This window comes from Vicugna pacos, unplaced genomic scaffold (genome assembly GCF_048564905.1).
Source record: "Vicugna pacos unplaced genomic scaffold, VicPac4 scaffold_323, whole genome shotgun sequence".
Taxonomy (NCBI): domain Eukaryota; kingdom Metazoa; phylum Chordata; class Mammalia; order Artiodactyla; family Camelidae; genus Vicugna; species Vicugna pacos.
In genome coordinates this window covers 4,795-11,789 of record NW_027329001.1, presented here as the reverse complement: position 1 = coordinate 11,789, position 6,995 = coordinate 4,795, and the positions used below count along the sequence as shown (strand labels likewise).

At 38.4% G+C, this 6,995-nt stretch overlaps 1 long non-coding RNA gene across 1 annotated transcript; it reads right to left on the bottom strand.

The window, feature by feature from the left end:
• Positions 1-2,437: 2,437 nt before the first annotated feature.
• On the bottom strand, positions 2,438-6,333 carry LOC140695544 (uncharacterized). The gene is made up of 2 exons (XR_012071193.1): positions 6,114-6,333; positions 2,438-2,542 (listed from the first exon to the last, which is right to left on the bottom strand). It is a non-coding gene; the product is annotated as an uncharacterized lncRNA (long non-coding RNA).
• Between the last annotated feature and the right edge of the window lie 662 nt (positions 6,334-6,995).

The following is a 6,995-nucleotide window of genomic DNA, read 5'->3' as shown; positions in this document are numbered from 1 at the left end:
AAGTGGGTTCTGGCTGATGTTCAGGAGCAGGCTGGGACACCTGACAAGATGTCATATGTACGGATAGACAGCTGAGCACCAAAGGAGAAGCTTCTAAGCCTCCATAAGGGACTTGTTGGATAGGAAGGAAAAGTCCCAGCCTGTAGCTCTGATCCCACCACAAGCTTCCTGGGCGAGGCTGCACAAGTCACTTAAATTCTCTAGGCCCGTGCTGCCCACCATAGGAGCCACCAGCCACATTCAGGATTATGAAGTTATTCTGTAGCCAGACAGAATTATAAATACACATTTTATTGCAAAAGTTCAGCAAGTATAATATTTAAAAACATTATTGGTTATCTTGCCCTAACGAGTTATTTTTGTATGTCTAGCTTTCTGTGGTTTGCAAAGCCTGGGACTAATGATTCCCTTACAGTGAGGTATTTTGAAATTATAAGTTACTGGACACAGTACCCTCATATCACACTTGAAAAAAATTGATCCACATAAGCAAGGTGATCTGACTTCGTAGTTATGAGCAGGGGCTCTGGGGTCAGCCTGCCTGAGTATAAATTCTCACTCTGCCTCCAGGGGGTTCTGTGTGAATCTTGGAAAAATTATTGTTGTTGTTGTTGTTGTTGTTATTTGTGCCTCTTTTTCCTTCCCTTTTAAATAGCGAGAAATATGTAGACTCTATCTCGTACCGCGTTGCCAGGATTAAATGGGTAAACGTCTGTGCTGCCCACTTCCCTGGGTTTCAGCATTCTCCAGGCAATCAGTGCCAAACTCAGAGGCATTCTCCCCTGTCTTCGTCAGTCTGGGATGCTGTAACAAATTACCGTGGGTCGGGTGGCTTAAACAACCAGCATGTTCCTTAAGTTTTGGAGACTGAGGTCAATGTATCTGGGAGAGAATAGCCTTCATGGCTCGAAGATGGCTGTCTTCCCTCTATCTTCATGGGCCAGAGAGCAGAGAGAAGCAAGCAATCTGGGACCCTTTATAACGGCACTAATCCCATTCATGAGGGCTCTACTCTCATGACTTCACTTTATCCTAGTAATCACCTCCCAAAGGCCCCGCCTCCCATACCATCACCCTGGGAGATGGGGTTTTGACATATGGATTTTGAGGGGATGCAAACATTCAGCCCACACATCGGCTAACTCTCCCCAACATGCAGTCATCAAACCTGGAGCTAATATCAAAGTAATGTTTATATCCTTCTGCACATTTCCATTCCTGCATCCACTAACACTGAAGCCCTGTTATTTTACTCCTTATTTTTCTGGTAGAGATTTAATTGATTCCTCTAATCCAATGCTCTCCTCACTCCAAACAGTCGTCTTAACAGCCCTGCCAGGTAGGTCTTCCTTAAGACACCTTCCCACTGCACCTGGTTGTTTTTCAGTATGAATGTCAGAATCCTCTCCACACCCCAGCCTAGACCTTTAATCCCTTACACTACCGCCCACTATGTTATTTTTCTATTACCACTGTAACAAATTTCCATAAGCTTAACAACTTAAACCAGCACAGATTTATCACCTTATGGCTGTGGAGGTCAGAGATCCAACACAGTTCTCATTGAGCTAAATTCAACTTAACAGCAGGGTTCCTTCCTTCTAGAGGATCTAGAAGAGAATGTTTCCTTGTTTTTGGTTTTTTTTCTAGCTTTCAGAGGTTACCCAACTTCCTTAGCTTGTGCCCCACGACTTCCTCCATTTTCATGGCCAGCAGCCTTTCTGAACACTGCTCCATGGCTACACCTCCCTCTGAGTTTAAACTCAGCTGGGCTATGTCCTCCATTTTAAGGACCCTTGTGATTACATTGGGCCCACCTGGACAATCCAGGCTACTCACCCTATTGTCTCATCTCAGGATCCCCTTCTCCCCTCCCACTCAGGCATTATGTATGTGGCTGTGACATTCACCTTGTGTGACATTTCCTCTCATGAGCAATTTAAGGTTCAAGGCACTTATGAATGACTTTTTGTTTTTCTTTCTTAGTCTTTCTACATTCAGTATGTGTGGTGAGATTATATGAATCCTTTTTATTTGTGGCCCTCCACTAATCTTTAATAATGTATCACGGGTTTAAAAGGCTAATAGACAATTTAGAAGACAGAAATCCTCTAAGATTTTTCTCCTAATATAATCTGTCATCCCTTTTACCATGTACAGAAACATGTCACAGTTGGCTAACCTGTGGCGGGGGAGGGACATGATTCTGCCAACACACTCCCCTCATTCTCACCAATTTGATGATCTGCTAACCAAGGATCTATGCTCCCCGCTTCGCTCACTTCCTCCTCCTTTTCACTGACTATTCTGTTCCCACTGCTACCTTCATTCACCACATCAGGATTTCATGACCACATTCTTCTCTAAATAAAGTGGATTTCTTGCATCTAATGTCTGATAACTGTTCTTATTGTATATGCACACACTGACCTACACATAACTCCACCGATCTCTTTATTTTCCTAGAATCGTCCAGAGGAATCAGTTCCATGATGATGATGATGATGATACTGACAGTGATGACAAGGGCCTCTCAAGGATTCTGATAAAGAGGGAATCAATAAAGAGAGGGAATCATTTAAAAAATTGCCCCAGAAACCGGCTTAAAAGTAAATAACTGCTAAAGTGTTTAATGAAATTGACTAATATTTAACTATTTTTAAAACTTTGTAACACTGAATTTAAAATTTTAATGGGAATTTTCATTCACCCCTAACCAAGATTCAACTCCAGGACCAAAATCTAAGGAATTCTATCTTCTAACAAATTGTCCACTAGCCTTTTAAACACGTGATCCTTTAAAAAGGGTAATTGCTGGGCTGAAAATAAGCAGGATTCATATAATCTCACCAGACACAGTGAATGTGGAAAGACCAAGGAAGAAAAACAAAAAGCCATTCATAATGTCTTGAAACTTACGTTGCACAGAGGAGAAAATTTTAGCCAAGTTGAGTGTCACATCAACATGACGCCTGAGTGGGATGGGGAAGCTGATCTGCCTCATCAGACATTTATGCTGATTTGTTAGATGCCAACACAGTTTCCTCATTGGATTTGCTTCTAATAATTATGGAAGAGTTTAGGCTCTACCAAAAGCAGACTAAACATTTTCCCCTGCCGCCAAATCTCTGGACTGAATGTCCCCAAAAGAAGGACATGATTATGTTTCATAGGGAAGTCTTCTTGAGAAGCAACAGGCTTTTCAAGGGCAGAACTGCATGTCCCCCCATGGAGGGCTGGAGGAGGGCTAGATGGGACACTAGAAAAACAGCAGGAGTGAGTTCAGGTACTGCTTCTCAGGTCGCCAAAGTCAGCAGTGCTATCTCTAAGGATATGTCATTCTCCCAAAATTTCCATGAGTGAAGGAGCCTGTGAACACTAAGGAGGTTTTTAAGACACAGCAGCACATAATTTACATCACAACTCAATTACAGTATGTTTTGATATTTGGAAAATAATTAGCCATTGCTCTTTGAAACTGCAACAGTAACAATAGAAATAAAAAAGACTGAGACGTCTTGGAGACAACAATCAATAAACAATTCTAAATCTGCAGGATTTCTTGACAATATGCAAGCAATGAGCTAGATGTGTGCTGCAGATACCTCTTACTGCAGGGCTCACTGCTGCAAAGCATAGAACTAGTTTTCTCAGCAGATATAGGGAACCAAGTCAAGATTCCTAATTTTGAGAGATTTACCATATGGCTGGAAAGATCAGACAAGTACATACAGCCAAATATGAATAAATGTAATCAAATAATATGAAATGTGAATGGAGCCAGAAGAAAGACAAATTCCTTTCACCTGGGATCTAGAGAGACTTCTGAAAATGCGGCTTTGGAGATGGCCAAAGACATGGGTGGAATTTTGGTAGAACAGGATGTAAGGAATTTAGAAACTGATTGTAAAATTCATATAAAAATGCAAAGGATCCCAAATATCCAAAACAACTTTGAACAAGAAAAACAAAGTTGGAAGACTTACACTATCTAATTTTCAGACTTTATTTTATAAAGCTACAGTAATCAGAATGTATGCTGTTGGTGTAAAACAGGAAAATAGAATAATGGAACAGAATAGAAAGTTCAGAACTAAACAAACACTTATATAGACAATTGATTCTCAAAAAGGATGCAGTGGAGAAAAGGATCTTTTCAACAATTAGTGAGGGAATTGTTAGACAGTGATATGCAAAAAAAAAAAAATGAACTTTGATCCACACCTCACAAAATATACAAAAATTAACTCAAAGTGGATCATAGATTTTAATAAGAAATCTAAAACTATAAAACAGCTAGTAGAAAAAGCATAGGCTTAAGCTTTATGGCCTTGGGTTTGGCAAATATTTCTTTGCTATGACACCAAAAGTATCATCTATTTTAAAAAGTAACTGATAGAGTGAACTTTACAGAAATGAAGACTCTTCAAAGCTCTTCTAAACACTGCTAAGCAAATGAAAAGACAAGCTATAGACAGAAGCTATTTGCAGATCATATGTCTGGTAAAGGTCTCTCTTTGTGTCTGATCCAGAATAAAAACATTTCAAAACACAATAATAATGCAAACACCTGAATGAATGAATGAGGCCAGAAAACACACTTCAATAAAGATACCCAGATGGATAATAAGCATATGAAAAGATGCTGATTAAAGATGCCATTAGTCATTATAGAAATGCTTTTAAAAATCACAGTGAGATACTAGTTCACATATATACTAGAATGTATACGATTAGAAAGATCGACCTTACAAAGTGCTGGCAAGGAAGTAGAGCAACCAGAACTGATACATACCACGAGGAATTTACAATAGCACAACCACTTTGGAAAACTGTTTAACAGTTTCCTTAAAAAAGGTAAACACCTATCTACCATTTAACCCAGATATTTCTCATCTGATGCTTTAGAAAATAAAAGTGTATGTCCATAAAAAGACTTGTAACCAAATATTCACTGCAATATTATTTATAATAGCTCAAGTTGGAAATAACCCACGCATCCATCAAGAAGTAAATGGAGAAACAAAGGATGGTCTAACCAAACACTGTTCGCAATAAACTATTCAGGAAAAACTCAGCATTAAGCAATACTCTGCTATGAGAAAAATAAGCTATTAATACAGCAACACATATGACTCTCAAAATAATTACACTGAATGAAAGAAGTTAGACAACATAGAGTAGATACTGCATGAATCCATTCATACAACGATCTTGAGAATGCAAACCAGTATGTTGTGATAGAAAGCAGATCAATGGTTTCCAGGGGAATAGACGGGGAGGGAGGGAGGGACAACAAAATGCAGGAGAAGAGTTTTGTGGGTGATGGGTATGTTCACTGTCTTGAATGTGGTCATGGTTCCTTGGGGATATTCTTATGTCAAAACGCATTAAGTTGTACACTTTAAATCTGTGAAAATTATTTTGCCAAGTATACCTCAAAGCTGTCTTAAGAAAAAAGGCACTTTTGTCGACGCAACTCAGGGCCTTATTGGAGTGAGATGATCAGTCTCTCACCCTGTCTGCCTAACGGGAAGGTAGAAAACCTCTTACAGAAGATAAGATATGGATTTTTCATTTGCAGTGTCTGCCATGTAATAAAGAATTTCTAGACATGCAACATGTCAAGACTATATGATGGATAAAATGAGAATAAGAAATATTAGACAAAGGATGCAAACCCCCAGGTGATGTAAGCATCAGAGTTACCAATAAAGGCTATAAAACACTTTTAATATAATCAAGAAAATAAGGAAATGATGGGAGAACAGATAACAGGGTCAAGACTTTCACCAGAGAAATATATTGGAATGTATTTTTAAGAAAAATCAAACAGATACTCTAGAACTGAAGCTTTCAGCTCTGGAAACAGGTAAACAGAGCTAATTAGGATCCCTTTTAAGTAAAACTTTCAGTAATGCCGTATAAAATACAACAACAAAAGTAACACAGAGATAACTATGGAGAGAGAAGTTCCCAGGTGACAATAAAAAGAGGACACTTAACGCAAAAATGGTAATCTTGTGAGCTGATGCCACAGCACCCTGGAGGGAAGGGGTTTTCATCTGCACATAAATAGGGATACAATGTCCATTAAGAAAAAGGGTCCATACCAGATGTAGAAGTCTTCCTTTATAGAAACCTCTGCATAAGACGTATTGGACGACTTGACTCTTCACTGAAAGGAAGACTCAAAGTTCTCCACCTGTGCACGCAGGAAAGGGGTGAAACAGCCTGTTCTCTAGGGAAAAACAAAATCTCCCTTAAAAAAATCTAATCTCCACGCCCCTGCTTTATATGAATGTGGAATCCATATTGATACTCCACTTAAGATTCCGGAATTCCCAAACTGAAAAATATAATTCAAGGTTGAACATATCACCTGGAGCCTTAGGATAAGCAACACAAAATTGTTCTCTAGGGAAACTTTATAAACCAGGATGTAAGGGACAATCATAGGAAAAAAATTGTACTCACTATAGAGAAACTCCCACAACTCTACACACACACAGACACACAACTATAAACAGAAGAAAATAAATGCCACAGGGAAGAAAGAGCTCACCGTAAAACACAGGATGATTAATATTCCAGAGCCTAAAATTATGAAACAATCTAAGAGAGAGCATAAAATAAGTATGACTGAATCATTAAAAGATAAAATGAATCTTATGTAACATAATGAACAATCAGGACATCATGTAAAAGAAAGCAGATCAATTTTTTTATAGAGCTAAACAGAACTTATGGAAACAAAATACAGATATCATTTGGTATATAAAATTCAATGTATGGGTTAAGTAACATTTTAATCTTCAATATCTAGGGTGTTCATTAAAATTCAACAGTAATCTCTAAAGTAATTGTTTAAAAAGAGAATAAAAATAAAGAAGTCAAAATGAAGAATGCAAAATACGCCGGTCACTATTCTAAGTTCTCCATCCATTTTATCACTTAATGCTTACAGTCTTTGAGGTGGATAGTACCACTTTTTG